At 45.5% G+C, this 24074-nt stretch overlaps 1 long non-coding RNA gene across 1 annotated transcript in view; it reads right to left on the minus strand.

Moving 5' to 3' along the window:
• Window positions 1-201: 201 nt before the first annotated feature.
• Window positions 202-24074, minus strand: part of LOC123364674 — a 37322-nt gene continuing 13449 nt past the window's right edge. Inside the window, exons 2-3 of the long non-coding RNA XR_006577206.1 lie at window positions 16885-16972; window positions 202-336 (exon numbers count right to left, since the gene is read on the minus strand). This is a non-coding gene — a long non-coding RNA (uncharacterized LOC123364674). The remainder of the gene's footprint in view (window positions 337-16884; window positions 16973-24074) is intronic.

Raw genomic sequence — 24074 nt, forward strand, 5'->3', positions numbered from 1 at the left:
TGCCTTCCACTGCAGCGTGTAGCAAAACAGGTAATGACTGTACTCTACATGCTGCTGTAAGTGTAGACACAGTCTGAGACTCGTGTAAATTGGGTAAAAAAATTCTACCCAATCAGAATGCTAGTGTATTGCCATCACTATGCACTGGTGTAACAGCACCTTGTGCAGTCATTAAAGAGAATTACATGAACAGTCACTTACATTGATCGGGGACTGAGGTATCAGCAGAGCCATGTAGGGAAACTTGCTCCACTGCTGCCTGTACTGTACTTCTTCTAGAGATAGAAGACTCCAGTTTGCAATGCCATAAACCCAGCACTTTTCATTGGAGCTAATCTGTTATTAGCAAAGAAACGAAAGCAATGTGAAAATAAGGACCAAGGCACTGCATATCAGAAAAGCGCATACAACTAAGGGCACATCTACACTGCAGTCAGAGGCCTGACTGCAAACACATGCAGACATACTCAAGCTAGCTTTGATCTAGCTAGCTCCAATAACAGCAGCAGCAAAGCTGCGGTGACATGGGCACATACCCAGGATTCCAGGCGGGCTCGTACAGCCTGTGCTGCCACAGTTTCACTGCTGGTGTTATTCGAGCTACTTAGGGTACGTCTACACTACGGGACTATTCCGAATTTGCATAAACCGGTTTTGTAAAACAGATTTTATAAAATCGAGTGCGCGCGGCCACACTAAACACATTAATTCGGTGGTGTGCGTCCGCGGTCCGAGGCTAGCGTCGGATTCTGGAGCGTTGCACTGTGGGTAGCTATTCCCTAGCTATCCCATAGTTCCCGCAGCCTCCCCCGCCCCTTGGAACTTCCGGGTTGAGATCCCAGTGCCTGATGGGGCAAAAATCATTGTCGCGGGTGGTTCTGGGTAAATGTCGTTAGTCACTCCTTCCTCTGGGAAAGCAACGGCAGACAAGCATTTCGCGCCTTTTTCCCCTGGATTGCCCTGGCAGATGCCATAGCATGGCAATCATGGAGCTTGTTTTGCCTTTTGTTGTGACTCTCACCGTATGTGTACTAGATGCCGCTCACAGAGGCGATTCAGCAGCGCTACACAGAAGCATGCTTTTGCTTTTGCATGACAGCAAAGATGGTTACCAGTCATACTGCACCATCCAAACCCTTCCATAAATTGGAACTGGTGAGGATGATTATGGCTACCAGTCCTTTTGTACCATTTGCTGCTGTCATAAGTGCCCCTGGCTGCTCTTAGCCAGGGGCGCAAAAGCCAAAATTGGGAATGACTCCCTGAGTCAATCCCTCCTTTTTGGTATCTAAAAATAGAATCAGTCCTGCCTAGAATATAGGCAAGTGTACTAGATAACCACTGTATCATAGAACCAGAGAGCACAGCTGCTCTGTGTCAGATCCTGCAGAAACTATGATCTGTATGCTATTCACAGGGGGTGCTCCTGTAACAACCCCACCTGTTGATTCCGTTCTTCCCCCAGCCTTTCTGGGCTACCGTAGCATTGTCCCCCCACTTGTGTGATGAAGTAATAAAGAATGCAGGAATAAAAAGACATGGTGACTTGTTAGTGAGAAATGAGTGGAAGGCAGCCTCCAGCTGCTATGATAGTCCAGACAGGACATTAAGCAGTGTGTAGGAGAGAAGCTGCTAGTCCAGGGGCAACTGAATCTGTTCTTTACACATGAAGGGTGGGGGCTGATGGAGCTCAGCCCCCTGTTGCTATGATGACGATGGTTACCAGCCATACTGCACCATCCACCATCCACCATAAAAAATTAGGGCCAGGAGCCCTTGATCGACCTGACGGATGCTAGTCAGCATGGTTACTGCCCCATGTGCCAATAGGCTGATGACGAGGACGGTTACCAGTCCTTTTGTACCATCAGCCACCCATGGCAGGGGGGAGTGAGGATGTTGGTGTTGACGGCTGCAGCATCGTGTCTATCTGCAGCATTCAGTAAAGATAGGGTGACATGTAAAAGAGTCAGAGGATTGTTTTCCCTTTCGCTTCTGGGGGTGGGTGGGGGTTGTGAGTAGATTGCCAAGCTATGCCCTGACCCACCGCGGACACTGTGTTTGACCCTAGAAGCATTTGGAGCTCAGCCAAGAATGCAAATACTTTTCGGAGGCTGCAGGAACTGTGGGATAGCTTCAGTCCTCCAGTCCATGAGCGTCCATTTGATTCTTTGGCTTTCCGTTACGCTTGTCACGCTGCAGTGCGCTGAGTCCCTGCTATGTCTGGAGATTTTTAAAAAAGGATTCTGAATTTCATCTTCTGTAACGGAGCGCTGATAGAACGGATTTGCCTGCCCTTACAGCGATCACATCCGCATGGTCCATGCTGGAGCTCTTTTTTTATTTTGATTTCGGACTGCATCGTCACCCGTGCTGATCGGAGCTCCACGCTGGGCAAACAGGAAATATTCAAAAGTTCGCGGGGCTTTTCCTGTCTACCTGAGCACTGCATCCGAGTTCAGATTGCGGTCCAGAGCGGTCACTGCTGCACTGTGGGATAGCTCCCGGAGGCCAATACCGTCGATCAGCGTCCACACTAACCCTAATCCGATATGTTAATACCGATACTAGCGTTACTCCTCTCGTTAGGGAGGAGTACAGAAACCGGTTTAAAGAGCCATTAAAATCGATATATGGTGCCTCCTAGTGTGGACGGTTGTGGCGTTAAATCGGTTTTACGCTCCTAAAACCGGTTTAAACGCCTAGTGTAGACCAGGCTTTAGATTGAAGCTAGCACAGGTACATCTACACATGCTGCAGTCATCCCTCTTACTGCAATACAGACATGCGATGTTTTAATATGCAGACTAATGGCTATATACATTACAGCCCACATTTTCTAGACTGGCTGGATAACTGCATAACAGATTAGAAGAACTAACATTCGGGTTTCTTTGTATAATGCAAATGTGGGCAAACTACAGCCTGCGGGCCACATCTAGCCCGTTGGACCATCCTGCCCAGCCCCTGAGCGCCTGTCCAGGGAGCCTAGTCCCCAGCCCCTCCCCTGCTGGCCCCCCTCCCCCACAGCCACACTGCCGCGCGGGCCGCACTCTGGCCCACTGCTCCCGCTGGGCTCCGTAGCTGGCTCTTGTGGCTGCGAGCTCCTGCTACTGGTAAGGGGGCGGGGGGGTTGGGTAAGGGAGTGGGGGGTCCTGGGGGGCAGTCAGGTAGGAGGGGGCAGTTGGAAGGGATGGCGGGTCTGGGGCAGCGGTCAGGGGATGGGGAACAGGGAGGGTTGGGAGTGGGAGTCCCAGGGGGCCTGTCAGGGGGCGGGGATGTGAATAGAGTCTGGAGGGCAGTCAGGGGACAGGGAGTAGGGGGTGTTGCATAAGGGGGTGTGATTCTGGGGGGCAGTTAGGGGCAGGGGGTCCCAGGAGGGGTGGGCAGGGGACAAGGAGAAGAGGGTGGTTGGATAGGGGGTGGAAGTCCCGAGGGGGCTGTCAGGAGGCGGGGGTGTGGATAGGGGTCGGGGAAGTCAGGGGACAGGGAGCAGGGGGTTGGATAGGGGGCAGGGGTCCCGGGAGGGGGTGGTCAGGGGACAAGGAGTGGGGGGGTTGGATGTGTTGTGGGTTCTGAGGGGGGCAGTCAGGGGGCGGGAAGTGGGAGGGGGCAGATAGGGGGCGGGGGCCAGGCTGTTTGGGGAGGCACAGCCTTCCCTACCTGGCCCTCCATACAGTTGCGCAACCCCAATGTGGCCCTCGGGCCAAAAAGTTTGCCCACCCCTGGTATAATGCATTAGTGCACTTCATGTCCCCTTAGCCACAGTTGGTGCTTCAATATGAGATACGGCAAATCAAGGAGCCAACTAAGTTTGAAGCATGCTGCAGGAGAACAAGTTTTTACATGAAAACACAACTTTAAATCTAACAGTGGCCAAGGATTGTTTTTTCAGCTTTCCAGTACAATATAATGTTAGTCATTTTTCTGGGAAGATGGCATTATTAGTTTTATTAAGAAAGCTTGTATGGATTGTAAGATTCTGAGAAAGACGAGCTGTTGACCCAGGCAGCGCCGGCTCCAGGGGTTTGGCCGCCCCAAGCAGCCAAAAAAATAAAAAATAAAAAATAAAAAAGCCGCAATCGCGATCTGTGGCAATTCAGCGGGAGTGAGGGACCCTCCACCGAATTGCTGCCAAATACGTGAAAGTGCCACCCCTCTTCAGAGTTGCTGCCCCAAGCACCTGCTTGATAAGCTGGTACCTGGAGCCAGCCCTGGACCCAGGAACCCTAACTGCATTGCATGGAGTGCTCTGGGACTGAAATACCAGCCTATAAGTTGCTGGGAAGTGTCAAGACATACTCATCTCTGTATATTTTGATCAAAACACGGATAGTGGTAATGTCAAACTACTGGTCATTTTATTAAGTTTCTCTGAAAAGCATCCTGGGAAATGTGGGACTGTTTAATGAGTTATTAAAAGGTATGAGATTCCTGTTGCATTTTCATCTGACAGTGTGGCCTCAATTACTGGGAACATATACACACAACTTGCTAAAGCAAAATTGTCTGAGCATGGTTATAGACTCTCTCTGCCATTTAGATGATATTTGAAGAGTCAAGAATAAAAGCTGTTTCCAAGACATTTGAAAATGTATTTCTGGCATCTTGGGTCAACTGTCATTTTATTTCCAGTGCAGACACATAACTACTCCTTATGGAACCTGATTAGCAGAAATGGACTGGAGTCCAAACCATCTTGTACTCAGCTATTCCCTCAAATATCCTCAGATAGGGTAAAGTTCTCCTTTTCAATCCGCACCACAGTTCTCTTATCGCTAGTGCTGGTCTCGGTCGCTTTCCTGCACATCACTGGCAAACAACAGAAACAACCTAGCTGCCAATTATTTTCTATTTTGGGTACATTTATTTTTATGGTGGATATATATTTTCTGGGACTACTACAAAATTGTGTATTTACTGCAGTAAACATGATTCAATTTGATATTAAGGCAGGGGTTCTCAATGGGGTAGCCAAGGCTGGTGTTAGATTTGCAGGGGCCTACGGCTGAGGCCGAATCCAAAGCCTGAGCCCAACTGCCTGGGGCTGAAGCCCTGCGAATGGGGGCTAAGGTTACAGGCCTCCTGCCCAGGGCAGAAGCCCTTGGCTTCAGCTTTTGGCCCCTCCCCGCCAGCCTGGGACAGCGAGGCTGGGTGGACTCATGCTTTGGTCCCCTCTCCTAGGATCGTGTAGTAATTTTTGTTATCAGAAGGGGGGTCATGGTGCAAAGAAGTTTGAGAACCACAGTATTAAGGGGAAGGTTATGTCTGAGTGAGAGCCAGACACCTCTCCGTCTTCCAACATTTACTCTACTGTCCAAAGTCACACATGAAATCTGTGGCAAAACCCAGTATTGAACCCATATCTCCTGACAGCTAATTCAATGACAAACCACTGCACAGCTTAGGGTGTCACCGTTTAAACTGTAACCTCCCTTCCTCACTGCCTCTGGTTTGTTAAAGCTCTAATGCACAGTGCACAATATTGAGGTTGGATGGGGGAATACATAGCAAAAATAAACCCACCTCTGAGACTATGCATGGAGACTGATATGTTTTTTCAGATTGATGGTTCAGTGTTTATATCAAGATATGACTCTAAAAAGCAAATGTTCTAAAAAAATTTCTTTACTTTCCCAGTTTCTCTCTCTCACACACACACACCTATATGGTATACTGTTGTGGAAAATCGACCACACGATTGATTTTGAATCAGATCAGCCTGAGGCTGATTACAAGCGTGCAGGGGGGTAAAAGCTCTCAATAGCTGCCCTCCGATTCAAGGAACACAAAGCTTTTTAAAGTTTAAAACCACAGACAAATTACACATGCTTCCGTATCAATTACCTTATTTGGAATACATTGCAAAATTAATAAAGGTCAAAAGTGAAAAGAAACAATCATCTCCCTTATTTGGCTTTTCCTGTTATTGTTATTCCCAATCTAGCTCTTCTGCGGTTTGACTTTTCTAACGCTTTCATTGCGGTTATATTTAACAAGCTTGGCTACTGCAAATTGTGTGTGGGGACCTTCCACTTCACATCCTCATTCCCCTATACCCAGAAAGCCATTGTTCTGTTTTGGGGACTTTCCATCCCACTTTTGCCTCCTTATGCCCCTTACACACAGAAACAAGTTCAGCTAATACTTCAGGCCTAGCTTGACCAAAGCCTGAGGACCTCTGTAAATTTTCCTCCACAATCCCTCCTTTGATGCCTCTTTGGCATCATTTTGATTCATACTTCAATATTCATCAGTTTATTAACTTCTCTCTCCTTCCTCACTGCCTCCCTGCATCTCTCCATAAACAGTCATTTCTGGCCTTGACCTTCTATTATTATCATAACATTCACTGACAATCATAAGTGCCACTTGTTCTCTTGCGGTGAGCTTAACAGGTCTTGGAGCAGGCAAACAACAACAAGAGCACTTATTACAACAACAACATAACCCTACACTAAACAGAAAAACCAATGGCACTCCTATAAATAATAAAACGATGGGGTTGAGATTGCTGAATGGTTTTAGTAACAAAACACAAAGCATCATATTTAGTACATAAAGTAGACACCCTATAGGCTGTGTGAAAAGCATTTTTTTCAATGTGATATATATTCTGGAGTATGTGAATTTGCCCTTGAAGTTCAGCAATTTCCTGTACTTCTGGTAAGACTGCAAACAAATTTTGGAATCGGTCAGGTACTAGGGTAGTCCAATCAAAGGCTGAAGGGCTGATTGCAAAATTATTTCTGTAGGCCGATACAAGATATGACTGCCTGCAGCAGTGTGAGATTAGAATGCATATTCTGCAAAATGGTGTCCTCGACAAGCACACAGCTGTCATTTGCTGGGAAAAGTAGGTGTCCTGTTCCTATTCCTATCCAGATATTGGGCGTTATTTTAGGAGCACTGACTATAAATCGGTTAGGCATACCAGGTGGTTTATTTTCCCAAATGTCTTGGTGAATTACCCAATTCCACATGCATTCTCCTTACGGACCTGGCAGGATTTGTTATGTGAGAGCCCACATCCCTCCGACTGGCCTGTATGCTTGGAAGGAGCACTGCAAACGTCTGCACTCCCACCCAGAAAATTTCCAAGTATGTTTTCATGACCACAGATTAGATGGTACTTCCGAAGAATCTGTAAGGGCAGTAGGCCACACCTGATGTTTAAGATTGCTCTGAATGGCCGTGAGCTGGTCACTCAGAAAATCCAAAACCTCTGAACAAGCCAGATCCCACTGCAATGCCTTCCCAGACTCGCTGGTACTTAATACCATCTCTGTCAGCAGCTTGCGAGTCATTGGACTAAGGGCGGAAATAACATGTAATTCACCAACACCAGCCTAGACTTGGGTCAACTGTGCTCCAGCAATAAGACCTGCGGCTTTTTCCAACTGTCCTCATTTCTTTTCATGTTGCTGGCCTTTATGGATATTCCAGATTGCAGCTACACCATTTGCACCATCCGATAGGTGTCCAGTCAAGTCCCTTTTTCTTTCTGGGGGAAACCCAGCTCTTTTGCTGTGCTAGCCGAATGCTAGCTCTTTTAGAGCAATTTGGATATGTAGAGGTAATTTGAAAACTGGATAAGGACAGCGTGAACTTAATGGTCCCTAATGTAGCATTAATTACAGTCCACCGATGTCCTAACACATCTCTCCTCTGTGAAGTGTTATACTACATCTGTTGGCCAAACACCTTCACAAAGGGAAGGGAAGCATCAGCATCAATGGCAAAGGAAGGGGTATATTGCAATAGGGTACAGGATAAATCATTAGTTACGGGAATAATTTTCAATACAGGTAAAATTTCCACTGGCAGAACAGACTCTTTGGGTATACGTTTGATTATTCACTAGTGAGGCTACTGATTGGCTAAGATTTAGAAAAATATTACTTTCCCATTTCCACCCTAAGTTTGTTAAGAAGGAGAGGCTGAGGAATAGTAAAAGTTTCATTTTCAGGTAGTTTTGGCTAGCCTCCACAAGCTATTCTTCAAGATTTCATAGTCTTACTTTACTTAGCTGTCTGGCAGTGAGGCAGCAAGAGAGAGGTTACTAGCACAATCACCTTGCTTGGTTGGAGGCTTTATTATGTCCTCATGTGGAGAGGTTGTTTTCTTAGCAAGATTTAAAGGCACAAAGGGTCTGTCAGTGAACAAAGGAGAGGTTACCAGCTTTTCACCGTGTTCTTTACTCCTGCTGTCCAGGAGGAGCAACAATGCCAGAAGGAAAGATAGACCGATCATCAGTCAGAGAGCCATTACAGTGAGAAACATAGGCCTGGTCTACACTATGGGTTTATACCGAATTTAGCAGCATTAAACCGAATTAACCCTGCACCCGTCCACACAATGAAGCCTTTCATATCAATATAAAGGGCTCTTAATATCGATATCTGTACTCCTCCCCGACGAGGGGAGTAGTGCTCAAATCGGTATTGCCATTTCAGAATAGGGTTAGTGTGGCCGCAATTTGATGGTATTGGCCTCCGCGAGCTATCCCACAGTGCACCATTGTGACCGCTCTGGACAGCAATCTGGAGTCGGATGCACTGGCCAGGTAGACAGGAAAAGCCCCGCGAACTTTTGAATTTCATTTCATGTTTGCCCAGCATGGAGCGCTGATCAGCACAGGTGACCACGTATAGCTCATCAGCACAGGTAACTATGCAGTCTGAGAATCGATAAAGAGCTCCAGCATGGACCGCACTGGAGGTACTGGATCTGATTGCTATATGGGGAGAGGATTCCGTGCTAACAGAACTCCGTTCCAAAAGACGAAATGAAAAAACATTTGAAAAAATTTCCAAGGCCATGATGGAGAGAGGCCACATCAGGGACTCAGTACAGTGCCGTGTGAAAGTTAAGGAGCTCAGACAAGCCTACCAGAAAACCAAAGAAGCAAACGGAAGGTCCGGGGCAGGGCCGCAAACATGCCGCTTCTACGCTGAGCTGCATGCAATTCTAGGGGGGTCCGCCACCACTACCCCACCTCTGTCCGTGGATTCTGAGGTGGGGGTAATCTTAGCCTTGCCTGAGGATTCTGCGGACGGGGAAGATCAGGAAGAGGAAGAGGAGGACAAGCTTGCCGACAGCACACAACACTCCGTTCTCCCCAACAGCCAGGAGCTTTTTCTCAGTCTGACAGAAGTACCCTCCCAGCCCTCCCAAGCCACTATCCCAGACTATAAAGTCATGGAAGGGACCTCTTGTGAGTGTACCTTTGTAAATATAAAACATGGTTTAAACGCAAGCATTTTTTTAATGATTAATTTGCCCTGAGGACTTGGGACGCGTTCGCAGTCAGTAAAGTTACTGGAAAAGTCTGTTAACATGTCTGGGGATGGAGCGGAAATCCTCCAGGGACATCTCCATGAAGCTCTCCTGGAGTTACTCCAAAAGCCTTTGCAGAAGGTTTCTGGGCAGAACAGCCTTATTCCGTCCTCCATGGTAGGATACTTGACCACACCATGCATGTAGCAAGTAATCTAGTATCATTGCATGACAAAGCCTAGCTGAGTATGGTCCCAGTGTTCGCTGCCATTCAAGCAACATCCATTCTTTAACTCGCTGTGTTATCCTCAGGAGAGGGATATCATTCATGGTAACCTGGTTGAAATACGGGAATTTAATTAAGGGGATAAGATGGATGGGCTGTTTGCCTGTGGCTTAAAAGAAATCCTGGAGGGGAGGGGGTGATTGGCGCTGAGCTTTTTCGCATTTGGCTAGCTGGGATCTTCCCTGCTATCAGCCACGCGGTGGGGGGAGGGTGGCTAGCAGCGATCTTCTATGATACCAGCCACGCGGTGGGGGGAGGGGTAAAGCGATCATCCCAGAGAATTGGATGGGGACGGTTCTGGTGCTGCACGTTAACAGGAAAGAAGCAGCACTCAACGGGCTTTGCTTGCTATTTGGGAAAGGAGGGCGCTGGATATATGAAGGCTGCAGAAGCCGAAAGACAATGGCTTACCATGGCCGCATGCAAGCCGAATTCTGATGCCCGGACCTGCGTCTGTGATCTCTAATACCAAAGCCGCAGGCACTCAATATTAAGATGCAAAATGTGACCTTGTAGTGAGATCACATGTGCAATGTAAGGTGAATAGTGTTGTTCACCGTGAAAGAGTATAACCATTGTTCTGTAAAATGTATCTTTTTAAGTACTTCTCTCCCTTTTTCCCCTCCCTCCTGCAGCTGCAAATTTTCAAGTCTCCCTCCTCCATCCCGAAGGCTCTCTCAGATAAGACGGTGGGAAAAAAAAGATGCAAGACGAAATGTTCTCGGAAATCATGGAAGTGACCCGCAATGAAAGAGCTCATCTGAATGAGTGGAAGGACGTGGTATCAAAGTACAGGAAAGATGCCAGTGAACGTGAGGAGAGGAGAGACGCTCAAGACGAGAGGTGGCGGCAGGAAGATCAGAGGAGGCATGATGCAACGCTGGGGCTGCTGCGTGATCAAACGGACATGCTCCAGCGTCTGGTGGAGCTTCAGGAACAGCAGCAGGATCACAGAGTGCCGCTGCAGCCCCTGTATAACCACCCTCACCATGTTCCACATCCTCCTCACCCACCAGACGACTAAGAATGCGTGGGGGGAGGCTCCGTGAACCCGCCCATTCCACCCCAGTGAACAGTCCAACCAAAAGGCTGTTATTATTTTAGTGGCCTTTTCCTTCCCTCCTATCCTCCTCCCAAACCCCACCCAGGCTACCTTGTCAGTTCTCTCCCTCTTTTTATAATTAATAAAGAATACATGATTTTTAAACGAGATTGACTTTATTTCCTTAGGAAGCAAGCGGTAATCGAAGGGGGAGGGTGGGTGGCTTACAGGGAATGAGTCAATCAAGGTGGGGGTTCATCAAGGAGAAACAAACAATAGTAACACCGTACTCTGGCCCATGATAAAACTGGTTTTCAAAGCTTCTCTAATGCGCACCGCTTCCTGGTGTGCTCTTCTAATCGCCCTGGTGTCTGTCTGCACGTAATCAGCAGCCAGGTGATTTGCCTCAGCCTCCCACCCCGCGATAAAGGTCTCCCCCTTACTCTCACAGAGATTGTGGAGCACACAGCAAGCAGCAATAACAATGGGGACATTGGTTTGGCTGAGGTCTGAGCGAGTCAGTAATGTGCACCAGCGCGCCTTTAAACGGCCAAATGCACATTCTACCACCATTCTGCACTTGCTCATCCTGTAGTTGAACAACTCCTGACTACTGTCCAGGCTGCCTGTGTATGGCTTCATGAGCCATGGCATCAAGGGGTAGGCTGCGTCCTCCAGGATAACTACAGGCATTTCAACATCCCCAACTGTTATTTTCTGGTCTGGGAAGTAATTCCCTTGCTGCAGCCGTTTAAACAGAGTAGTGTTCCTGAAGACGCGAACGTCATGAACCCTTCCTGGCCATCCCACGTGGATGTTGGTGAAACGTCCCTTGTGATCCACCAGTGCTTGCAGCACCATGGAAAAGTATCCCTTGCGGTTTATATACTGGGTGCCCTGGTGCTCCAGTGCCAAGATAGGGATATGTGTTCCATCTATCGCCCCACCACAGTTAGGGAATCCCATTGCAGCAAAGCCATCCACTATGACCTGCACATTTCCCAGAGTCACAACCTTTCGTAGCAGCAGCTTAATGATTGCTTTGGCTACTTGCATCACAGCAGCCCCCACAGTAGATTTGCCCACTCCAAATTGATTCCCGACTGACCGGTAGCTGTCTGGCGTTGCAAGCTTCCAGAGGGCTTATCGCCACTCGCTTCTCAACTGTAAGGGCTGCTCTCATCTTGGTATTCCGGCATTTCAGGGCAGGGGAAAGCAAGTCACAAAGTTCCATGAAAGTGCCCTTACTCATGCAAAAGTTTCGCAGCCACTGGGAATCGTCCCAAACCTGCAACACTATGCGGTCCCACCAGTCAGTGCTTGTTTCCTGGGCCCAAAATCGGCGTTCAATGGCTAGAACCTGCCCCATTACCAGCATGATCTCCAAAGAGCAGGGGCCCACGGTTTGAGAGAATTCTGTGTCCATGTCCTCATCACTCTCCTCGCAGCTCTGCCGTAGCCGCCGCCTCCTCGACTGGTTTTGCAGGTCCTGGTTCAGCATTGACTGCACGAGAATGCGCGAGGTGTTTACAATGTCCATGATTGCTGTCTTGAGCTAAGCAGGATCCATGCTTGCTGTGCTATGGCGTCTGCACAGTTCACCCAGGGAAAAAGGCGTGAAAAGGTTGTCTGCTACTTGCACAGAGGGAGGGGTGAGGCTGTACCCAGAACCACCCGCGACAATGTTTTTTGCCGCATCAGGCACTGGGATCTCAACCCAGAATTCCAATGGGCAGGGGAGACTGCGGGAACTATGGTATAGCTATGGGATAGCTACTCACAGTGCAACGCTCCGGAAATCGACACTAGCCTTGGTACATGTACGCACACCGCCGAATTAATGTGCTTAGTGTGGCCGCGTGCACTCGACTTTATACAATCTGTTTTTAAAAACCGGTTTCTGTAAAATCAGAATAATCCCATAGTATAGACATACCCATAGGCAGGTAGTCAATTCTCAGCACTTCACAGCAGTGTTGATAATTAACAGGACTTGATAAGGGTCTTTCAGCATGGGCAGTTCTTCGCTGATGGACCTCTATGTAGATCCAGTCTCCTGGTTTCAGCGAGTGGCAGAGCTGTTATATATAAAAAGACCTAACACATTTCATTAGTGCCTGACAATAATTAAGCCTTGTGTTATTTATTAAATGACTGTCCATCTGAGCCAGGGCCAGTGGGGTGCAGCCGGTAGTCGCATTGGGCGCCCTGTTAGAATTTCATGAGGGCTGAGTTAGGTCTTTTGATTGGGAGTGGCCTTCAAAGTGCATTTGGCCACTTTAAATTCGTTTTAGCACAGATCTTGGCCAGTTTATTTTTCAAAATCCCATTTTGACGTTTTACTGTCCCAGCAGACTGCGGGTTTTGGGGCAGTGGAGATTGTGTTGGATCTGTAAAGCTGCACATAACTTGTCATAATTTGTCCAGATATGCCAGGTTGTGATACAAAATCCTTAAACAAAAGTTTTACAACGGTTTTGGCATCTGCCTTTTTACAAGGAAATATATTACTAAAACTAACACATACTTACAATTACAACATTTAAACATTTGAATAAAATCAATCTGAATATTTACAAAAGGTCTCCAGAGAGGGGAAAGTGCTGTCTGCCTAACCTTGACAGCTTTACCAACATTATGTTGCTGGCAGTAGCGCTGGGCCACAGAGGAAAAGTCTTATTTAACTGCAGCAATTAACCCCCCCTTTGCCCATGCGTGCCATCCGGTGAGCACCTGAGGTGCAACGAGGCGGCTGTCCGGGGAGCGCCAAAGGTGATCAGGGTGAAGGTGCACCCAGCAACACTTCAAGAACAATTTGCGGCTTTTCAGTTGGTATCAGCTTTTCCTATTTTTTTCTGAAAGACAAAGAGAGCGTATGTCCACCCCCTTGGGTTTGGCAGATTATTCCTTAAAATATTCCTTTCTTTACAAATACCCTTGTTGATTGCACGCAAAACTGAGGAATTACTCAAATTACTCTCCATATTTTCCTGCATTTGTTTTATAGGCAGGTCAGGTTTTAATGGCTTCTATCTTTTAGCTTCAGCTTTCAAACACACCTTGATTTGAAAAGGAAAACACAATCCACTTTGACTCCTCCTTGGCAAAGTGACCGTTGATTACACAGAGCCACCTTAAGGCTTAGTGAGGAGTACTGACTACAGCTTCTATCTGCTATTTGTTACCAAAACAGATTTAAAATCTTTTTCCATTCTCCTGGCTTTGACTGCCCTGCTGCAGCCACAACTTTGGTTTTTTTAATTAAAAACAACAATTTAAATCTTGTAACACATTAAATTACCTTAAGGATTAAATGCTAAATACCAAAATTAAACAACACTGGTTTCTTTTGTTTGGCAAAAGTATTTCTCGGTTTTACAACCCTAAAACACCACCAATTTATTTTAAACTTATAAAACAAAGATTGTACACACCAGGAGTGTTCTTTAACAAATTTGACTAACTTTTCATAGTCAAATGATTTCACTTAACTTCTTGCCTGGATTACCTACAGACATTCTCAAAGGAATGGCTGCAAAGAAACCAAGAATTTTTCTTTTCGTAACACCTTCTTTTAACATTTGTACATAGCTTCACTGCTTAATTCCCTCCAGTAACTACAGAGTTAACTTCTCACTTTCTTTTTTTCAACTTCCTCAAACTGCAGTTGCCTGCTTGTTTTGGGCCAGATCCTTGTTTCTTGCTGCATTATTTCTTTCCCTGGGCACAGGCATTGTTTCATTACCAATTTAGCAAGGAGGGTGGGCTTTTTGTTTAACCCCCCTTTTATTTATTTATATACACCTATGTACATACATACCCCTTTATTTTTTTACATCTAGATGCATCTTATTTAACAATAACCTTAATTCTTTATGTCCGTACTTAATACCATCTTTCCTTGAGGCGGTAACCACCCCTCAGTACCAGTGTATTGTAGGAAAGGATAGTATTAGGGCCAGGGACAACGGAAAAGGTAGGGAGAACAGCAGCATTAACAGCACTGTAAAATGGGGGAGTTACTTACTGACGGTAGGAATAATGATTTCTTGTTGAATTAAGGAGGTAATTACAGGTTAAATTCCTTTCTCAGTCTAGTTTGAGAGAGGGTTCTACTGCACTTTGGGAAGGGGTTTTGCTGGGTTTAGGCGAATTTCAGCTGGTTGGGCAGACCCAATGTGCCCAACTGGGTTGGCATGATCAGTCCACAATGAAGGTGCGGGGGGCGCACCTTAGCCAACAGTTCCTGTTGCAACGAGGATGGACTGGGGTCGGTCTCCTCCTGCAAAACTGCCAGGACCTCATTGTGCGTGGGATCAGGCACATCCAGATACACACCATTTGAGGTACAGCATATTATACAATTTAATTTACACAGCAAGTCTTTTCCCAAAAGGTCATCAAATAAACAAGAACTGAGGAGGAAAGCATAATAGTCAGAGGACCAACAGAAACAGTCCGAGGTGAAGAGATGGGGTGGGGCCCTGGCCGTTCGGGACATTCCCTTTTCCAATGGCCCATCTGTTTGCAATAGTAACACGCTCCATCACTGGGTCCCTGGGGGAGGTGGACGGTGGGGACTTTGGTTTGGCCTTTCCCATGTCCCCCGCAATGGGTGGCTATTGCGGGGTCCCTGCATGTCCTGGAGCTGGAGGGTCATTAACTTAGTGTCAATGTGGTGTTGGGTTTTATTTAAATTCTTATTTTTACTTTGTTTACAGGTGCTAATTTTGGCCCAATTTGCTTTCTTTGGGCAGACTGTGAGAACTGCTTCCCACAGCCTGTTTCTCATTCTATTTATTGTGTTCTGGTCATGGCCTGGGTCCTCCCTGGGCCACCGGGCTGCCTGATAAAGGCGATTTAATGTTTTCCTGGGTAGGACTCCCTTCAAGAGTTGGTTTAAGTCTGCCCAGGTAGGATTATAACAGTGCATGACAGTTCTTAATTCTTCTTGAAATTTAACAGGGTTCTATCTTATTTTCGGAAAAACATAATTAAATTATACAAATCAGTGGGAGACCAAGGTGCATACACAGACACCAAGGTCTCCTGACCCAAAGTGCCAATGCCTGGGATTTGGCACAAGGGGAATATTTCCTCAGCACGGGGAGACACTGTCTGAGGGGTGAACATAAGGGGCTTTTGTTGCTTAATATTTCTTGCTGGCTTAGTTGAATTTAAACCCTTTGCCAATTTCCTTTTTATCTCTTTTAATTGTGTGGTAAGTTTCTCCTGGGAGTCCTTGAGACTTCTCATTTGAGATTCCCGGCACCAATTTTCTGTTTTTTCATACCAATTAAAATATGCATCAAACTGGCTTTGTGGGGATCCCATTCTCTTTAAAGCTTACAAGTGAAAGGACTGCAATCTGTGTACATACAAACATACAATACTCAGGTGTGCCCTTTCGGTGGGACGGTGATCCCTTTTGACTCACCGCCCCCCATATTTCTATGGACAATTTATACACAGACAGACAAACACAAACCAGGTGTGCCCTTTTGGCGAGACGGGGATCTTAAACCGCTTTTTACAGCTTTCCCGGCGAGCTGAGGATCACCTTGGATCCTCCGGCCCCCAGTATCCTGACTTTCCTGGCGGGGTGGTGCTCCCGTTGAGCCTGCCACCCCAGGACCCAATACTTTCACACAGGAAAGGCTTATTTTAGGGAGCCCACAACTGTCTGCACCCCTTTACAGCAAACAGCGTCTGCTAGTCTCAAAGAGAACGACACCGCTTACTCTGTTGCATTGGTAGGGCATTTGAACCCATCGGTGGCTCTTCAGACCGCCTTTTACTGGTGGAGGAGGGGAACCAGAGGGGAAGAGGGTGAGGGAACCAGACCGTTCAAAGATGGTAGAGGACAGGGTCACACAATCCTAGACCCAGACAGACCCCTCACCAGTCATGTCATGCAGAGGAAGCCTTATCCTGGTCAGGGCCTATTACCGACCCACTAAGGTGTAGTCACAGGGCTTGTGTTCAAGGCATCTCTGGTCACAAGCTCAGGGCTTCGCAGAGGGCTCAGGGTGTCTTCCTGTGACCCTCAATCACACCGGTTTACCGACCTTCACTTTCACACTGGCACACAGAAACAGTGCAGAGGCCTATTTAGCCACACCCAGTGGCTCTTCCCAGGGAGCAGAACAGAACAGAAGGGCATCAGGCTTGTCTGGCAGCAAAAGGTTCAGATCCAGCGTGCAACTCACCCAATCCTGAGCCTATGGGCAAATCCTCCACTAGAAACCCTCAATAGAGATTTCAAAAGGTCTCTTACCCTTCAGATGGGTGCTGGGTCTGGTGGGAGATTGTCTGTGGTCCTCCGGTCGGGGGAATCTGCTGTGGATCCCGGACGAGTCCCCAAACTGTTGTGGAAAATCGACCACACGATTGATTTTGGATCAGATTAGCCTGAGGCACCTTTATTGATTACAAGCGCGCAGGGGGGTAACAGCTCTCAGTAGTGGCCCCCCAATTCTAGGAATACATAAGCTTTTTAAAGTTTAAAACCACAGCCAAATTACACATGCTTCCATAACAATTACCTTATTTGGAATACATTGCAAAATTAATAAAAGTCAAAAGCGAAAAGAAACAATCATCTCCCTTATTTGGCTTTTCCTGTTATTGTTATTCCCAATCTAGCTCTTCTGCAGTTAGAAAAGTCAAACACTTCCACTGAGGTTATATTTAACAAACTTGGCTATTGCAAATTGTGTTTGGGGACCTTCCACTTCGCCTCCTCGTGCCCCCTATATACAGAAAGCCATTGTTCTGTTTTGGGGTCTTTCCATCCCACTTTTGCCCCCTCATGCCCCTTACACACAGAAACAATCTCAGCTAATACTTCAGGCCTACTAGCTTGACCAAAGCCTGAGGCCTTCTGTAAATTTTCCTCCACAATACTGAATGTAAGCAAAAAGAAAATATAGACTGAACATTGGGAAAAACTGACTGCAAGATCTATTAGGTTGCCGAATAAATTCCCTAGGAAAATGGGGAAACGTCCCCATCACTTGGAACATTTAAACATATACTAAGCAATGCTCTAATAAAGGGAGTAGAGGTCAGAAAGATGGACTAGATCAGTGGTTGTCAACCTTTCCCAACTACTGTGTGCCTTTCAGGAGTCTGATTTGTCTTGCATACTCCAAATTTTACTTCACTTAAAAACCTCGGGCTTCAGCTTTCTGCCCTGGGCCCCAGAGAGTCTAACACTGGCCCTGGGGACCCCATTAAAATGAACTCACCCACAGTTTGAGAACTGCTGATGGAGCATATAGAACACTATAAACAAGTCATTGTCTGACTTGAAATTTTAGTTTGTACTGACTTTGCTAGTACTTTTTATGTAATCTGTTGTCAAACTAGGCAAATATCTAGATGAGTTGATACACTCCCTGGAAGACCTCTGCATACTCCCAGCGGGACATATATCCCTGGTTGAGAACCACCAGATTAGATGACCTAAGAGGTCTTTTTCATTGTTAGTGTCTATGATTCCATGGTATGTAGCATGTATTTCTTTCAGTATACCTTATATTTCTGATTTTTCTCTCCCACCCAGACAATTCAGCTGCAGTTCAGTCTATAAAATAGCACTGAATAACTATCTTAGTGTCATTTCATTGCAGCAAGATCATCAGAACCTGCCTTTTTGTGGTGATTATGAGCACATTTTTGCTGGAAAGGTCACAAGAATGAAGTGCCACCATGTTACTAAGGATCTGTACTGGACTAGTAGACAAGGCTGATGATGGCTGCTTAATTATGTTTTCACTGTGATGCAGTTCAGGAAATATTAATAAGAGTGAAATTTCAATGACGAATTAATGAGTCATTGAGCAGCATTTGTGCAGTGTAATCTAGGGTCCCCTGCGGCATAATTTAGTTCTAAACGCCTTGTACAGCACATGGGGCCTTGAACACAGAGAACTCAAGCCACAGTGGGAATGTGATGTGATCCAGGGTTGTTGTTTTTCTTTGAGGGGGGGGGAAGAGGAAGGGAGAAGCAGCCTGAAAGTCAAATAATGTTGAGCCAAAACCCATCTAATTAGAAAAACTCATCTTGGTATCAGAGGCAACATGGGCGGGGGGAGCACACGGGGTCTCGTGCCCCCCTCCTCATTTGCTGGTTGGCTTGTACTGAGCATGCTCACACAGACTCAGCATGCTCAGTAACATCTGCTGAAGCCTCTGCCTTCTCTGTGCTCCCCCACATCATCAGGTACAGGTCATCTCTGCTTGGTATAGAGTCTGATCTATTGATACAGCAGCAATTGGCCATTTCATGCACTCATGTGGATGTCATGCACATGCACTCCATGGTATACAACTATAAATGTTTGATGAGCAATGCTTATTTCGTGGTTATTTTTACCACCACACTGCTAGCTCTCTCTTCGCTATACCAGTTATGCTAATGGTTATATTGTAAGTTTGTATATGATTATATTTCTTTCCAGATGTACGTAGCATGAGCAAAGCAACAGTTTGACCAGCATTTCCAGTCGCTAGCACCATTCAGGCTTGGTCATCTCAGCGGCAAGCTACTCACACTGTGGCCCCAGCACCACATGAACAAGTAGAAGGAAAATTCGGTGACCACATCCATTTGAAACAGAACCTGGATTCCCACTGCCATCAGAGGGAGCATAGACACGGGAGCCAGATGGCGTGAATGTTGGTGTCTTACGGATGTCACTGCCAGAGGGAAACAGACTAGAAAGCTCTAGCTTAGAGCGAAAAGAAATAAGGCTGCTCTGTTTGGGAGGGCTGGGGAAGTGAACAGATTGCCACACAGCTTCCTGCACCGAAGAGCCATGCCAGACTGTCAGTGAGGCCAGAAGTGGCAGTTTAACTACAGCTAGTTAATCTGTGCCAAGTCTTCAGCAGCCAGACTGAAGGGAGCCAGCATGACCTCCCGCTCACCCCACAAGACATCCAGGTTCCAGGTAGCAAATGCCAATGGCAAAGGATCGCTGCGCTGCATGTATCTGTATCTTTTTGGATGAAATATATTCTCATGCATTTATGTTAATGTGCACTGGTCACTGGTGCAGATACTCTGGCTGTAGGGAACGTCAAACATTTTGGGGGTCTTTTTTTTTTTGTTATTGACAACGCATTTATGCCTGCAACATGAAAAGCTGGCTGAGAGTCTGCAATAAAAATGGAGTGAATATTGCTCAATCTTCTCAACAGTATTTGCTACCCCTTTCTTACTCTATTTTCTGCAAGCTTTTATACTGCAAGAGCAAATTTTTGTTCCCAAAAGTTGACAGAGAAAAGGTCACGAGTGATGATGCAAATATGTATTCACACAAGTAATCGTGCTGCAATTGTTAGCAGGAGCCATCTTGAAAACTCCTTGTGTGCGTGGGTAAGCCAACTAGGAAGCAGAAACAATACAACTTAGGTTGGAGGCATCCAATCATTCAGCATGAGTAGCTACTTACAGATACTCAGAAGCAACAGTCAGAGTCACAAGTTCACAATTAATTCATATACTGCTAAAATAAATATATTCTCATAAACCATTTGTTGGAAAAAGAGCAAGTACACCTGTATTAAAGTCTGTTCAAAAATAGTTTACAAGCTGGAAAATGGATGTGTGAGATAAACAGTTTACTGCAAATAGTTTCTGGGCTTTATATGGAGTAGCAGCTCCACACAGCTTCCTTCATTAAGGTCCCAACTTAGGCAAATTGTTAATTTTAAGTGCACACTCAAATACTTAGCTGAAGTGAGCCCTAAGATTCTAAAGGTGTTGGGGAAGTCAGGGCAACAACCTGCAAGATGGACTCATGTCCTTGTGACCTGATGAAAGTCCGCAAGGAAGCAGTGAGTGTTACACTAGTGCAGAAAAGCCAGGAAGTGAAACTTAACTATAACTTGCATCTAGTTTTATTATCAAAAGCAGCATTTTCCAAACTTCTGAAAGTTGAGCCTGACCTCCCCTTCAGGAAAAGGGGACCAAACAAATCCCACCTCCCCTTGCAGCCATGCCATACTCATCTTTATATGTCTTCTGTGTCCCCCTGTGCTCACCATTTTGGAAAATGCTGGTTTAGATCATCATAATATATTTCATCTCCTTTCTTACACGCTTTGATAAGCAGTGAAATCATTAACACTATTGACATTTAAAATTAGCACCAATTCAGATGAATTCATTTCATGAAGTTCATACCTCCTAGCTATTGTTTCAGGCTCTCTGCAAACTCAAACAGAAGTTACACACTCACTTCATGTTTTCTTCATAATCATAAAAAGTAGAGACTTTTTTTTAAAAAGTGAAAACTAAAACAAAACAACAAGAGGTGTGGCCCCTTCCCCGACTAGTGCTTTAGGCCCTCTGAGTGGTGCACACACACTAGTTTGGAAAACACACGTCTTAAAATAAATAAGACAGCATCCATTTGAAAAGTAAAACTGATTAGGAAAAATCTTTGCTAATCTAGATGTTAATGATTATGAAAGGTGATAACATTTAAATATATAATGTTTTCTATCTCTCCCTTTAAAAAGAATAATTTGATGTGAGGAGACAAGACCCAGGGTGGAAGTTGTCGGGTTTTGTTTGTTTTTCTGCAATATTTTAGTCAGAAAAATCTCAACTCTCCAAGGTAAAGTGAGAGAGCTAGAGGACTATCTTCCTGAACCATGGGCACAGCACTAGTGACACAGAGGCTGAAGCAAGTTTGCATTGTTCTGCAGCACTGCATCAAGCACAAAGGAGATTTCTCCTGACAGTGCATCATTTTAAAAAATAAACGAAAAAGGACCCAATTTCTAAACTGTGGGTTGAAGCTCAAGTTGTCAGAAATGTTGTGGCAGCTACAGCTTTTTTGGGGAATCAGCCATACAAATGAAAACAGCTGACCAGTGGCTGTGCTAGTTTAATTACTAATGTAGTCTGGCTCAGTTATTAAAGGTAAAGAACTAACAGCTTTTCTGGAAACTGATTCAGCAGAGGTTCTGTCAAACTTTATTGAGCACAGTGTACAACAACAACCAACATTGTGATGTTTAATGTCCACTAGGTGACTTCACACATTGGAGCTTAGTTTGCTGTACCAAAATGCAGCTTACCAGCTAGATATTTACATAGCAAAGGCTATTGTACCTAAGTGTTCTGTCCCAGCCAACCCTGGGACCTGTGTAAAACCTGGGATTTATTCTTCAGGTGCTGTCTCTATCTTGGTTCACAAATCTTAGTCAACAGTACATTGTAATATTTTGTTCTGGGAAATATTCTCTGTTAATAGGGTAGGAGTGAGATTTATTCACAGGAATAAAATTATGTAAATACATAAGGCTCACCATTCAAATCAGTATTTCCTAGCAGTCATTGCATACTGCGTTTATTTTCTATTCCAAGTATAGGGGAGCTGTGCCATCTCGCATGCCACGGTTTGGTAACTGCTGATTTCTGAAGGACTGTGCTATATTTCTTTTTGCAACAAACTCATGCTCTACCACAAAATAGGACAACAGCAGCAGATATGCAACTTTTGGCCAAACCAACAACAATTTACTGTGCAATCTGCTCAGAGATCACGTTTCATCCATGATTGTCATTCTGACCAAGAATTACGTGTGTGTGTGTGTGTGTGTTATGCAATTGACTTTAATGGGAGCAAAAGCAGGGATTGGTGAACACCGCAGAGTTCAGAAGTTCAGTCTGATGTTTGAATGGGGTATCTGAAGTAATTTTGCTAGTGTGGAGTATAGGGTGACCAGAGAGCAAATGTGAAAAATCGGGACGGGGGTGGGGGATAATAGGAGTTTATATAAGAAAAAGACCCAAAAATCGGGACATCTGGTCACCCTAGTGGAGTAGGAGGAGTTTGGAGGAACATTTTGTCCCTGTAAAGAAAAGCCTCCTCCATGGCCATGCTCTCATAAGTCATTAAACGTTTTCCACTCCCATCAAAATAGATCCCTGCTGCTAAAATCGTTGTCCACACCTAGATTATTCTAACATCCTCCTCCCTGGAATCCCCATATCTCACAAGCACCTCTCCTCCCATCTCCTGTCAACTACTTCACCCACACACATTCCTCAAATCAAGAGCTTGGTGGGAACTGGAATTTCCATGCTGTGGGAAATTGAACATTTCCCCACAATTTTTTTTTAAAGCTGATTTGGAACACAAAAAGAGTCAGAAACTTTCCTGCAGAATGGAAGTGTCCAAAACAGTTACTTCAGAAAAAAACAAAACAGAATTTTAAAAAAAATTATGGTCTCACCTTCCCCAGCTTCCCCGCAGCCCACCTGGCAGCTGCCGAGGAGCTGGGAAGCCCAACCTCCAAAGCAGCTTACCAGGCAAATAACCGGCGAATAAATGGGCAGGGAATCAGGCAGGTTTCAATCAGAAAACTGACTACCCAATTTCCATTGGAAACCTGCCTGTTTTCCATCAAAACCGCCATGTTCGCATAGATCATTTTGGTTTTGATGAATTGGTTTTGACAAATCAGCATTTTCTGACAGAAAATGTTATGTCAGAAAATTTTCAACCAACTCTCCTCAAATCCCTTTACTGGCTTCTGGCCTCTTCCCAACACAATTTGCCCTCTCCTTCAACAAACTTTTGTTCAGATTCTCAGGGTATAATTACAATGAAGCAAGTGGGATGTTCGAATATGGATTTGTGGGCTGAGAACAGGCAAAGCAGTCCAACGTGCTGCAAGCCCATGGATCAACACTGATGTATACCAGGTCAGGATTCAGCTCTGAAGCTTACCTCAGGCAGCAAAGACTACTCAGTGTAACAATCCCTCTCTGGAGACCTGATTAATGTGTGTGCATTCCTAGTCAACATCATTATGATTTCAAAATAATAATTTATTGGCAAGAGTTAAACCTGCAATTTCATTCCAAGACCATGTTTAATTCATCTGTTCATTTCCAGCCATTTCATTGTGTAACGTATTCACCTCCTGCGTGGCTAAAAAAAAATAGAAACTGCTTATGACAATTTCTTCACACCACTGGTTTGTCTCTTACTAGGTTTACCGGTGAGTTAAACAGCAGTTGTAGTCCCTTCATAATTATGTCCCTGGCTCACCTTGGCCTAGTTTAGCTAGAAAGTCTGGCTTTAGCCCCAGCAAGGTAATTAATTTCACACTCACAATGTCTTTTATATTGCAGCTTTTGGCGGCTAACATTGTTTCAAAGTCCTAGGTCACATGATGTCCTTAGAGCTCCATTAGCAGCAAAATAAAAACGCTCTGGGGACACAGAGGCTAGGATCTAATAGCTTCATTGGCAAAGTATGTGCATACAGTATTAAGCGCTGAACATGGCATACATGTGGTGGTGTACACACACACACACACAAACCACGTATGGGTGGTGATAGACATATGAAAAATTGCATTGCCATACAGTAAGTCAGCACAGCCATGTGATGAATTGCATTTATTGTGCATCTTTGACAGCCTCACCTGCCTCCTGCC

The sequence above is a fragment of the Mauremys mutica genome, chromosome 2 (genome assembly GCF_020497125.1).
Source record: "Mauremys mutica isolate MM-2020 ecotype Southern chromosome 2, ASM2049712v1, whole genome shotgun sequence".
Taxonomy (NCBI): Eukaryota; Metazoa; Chordata; order Testudines; family Geoemydidae; genus Mauremys; species Mauremys mutica.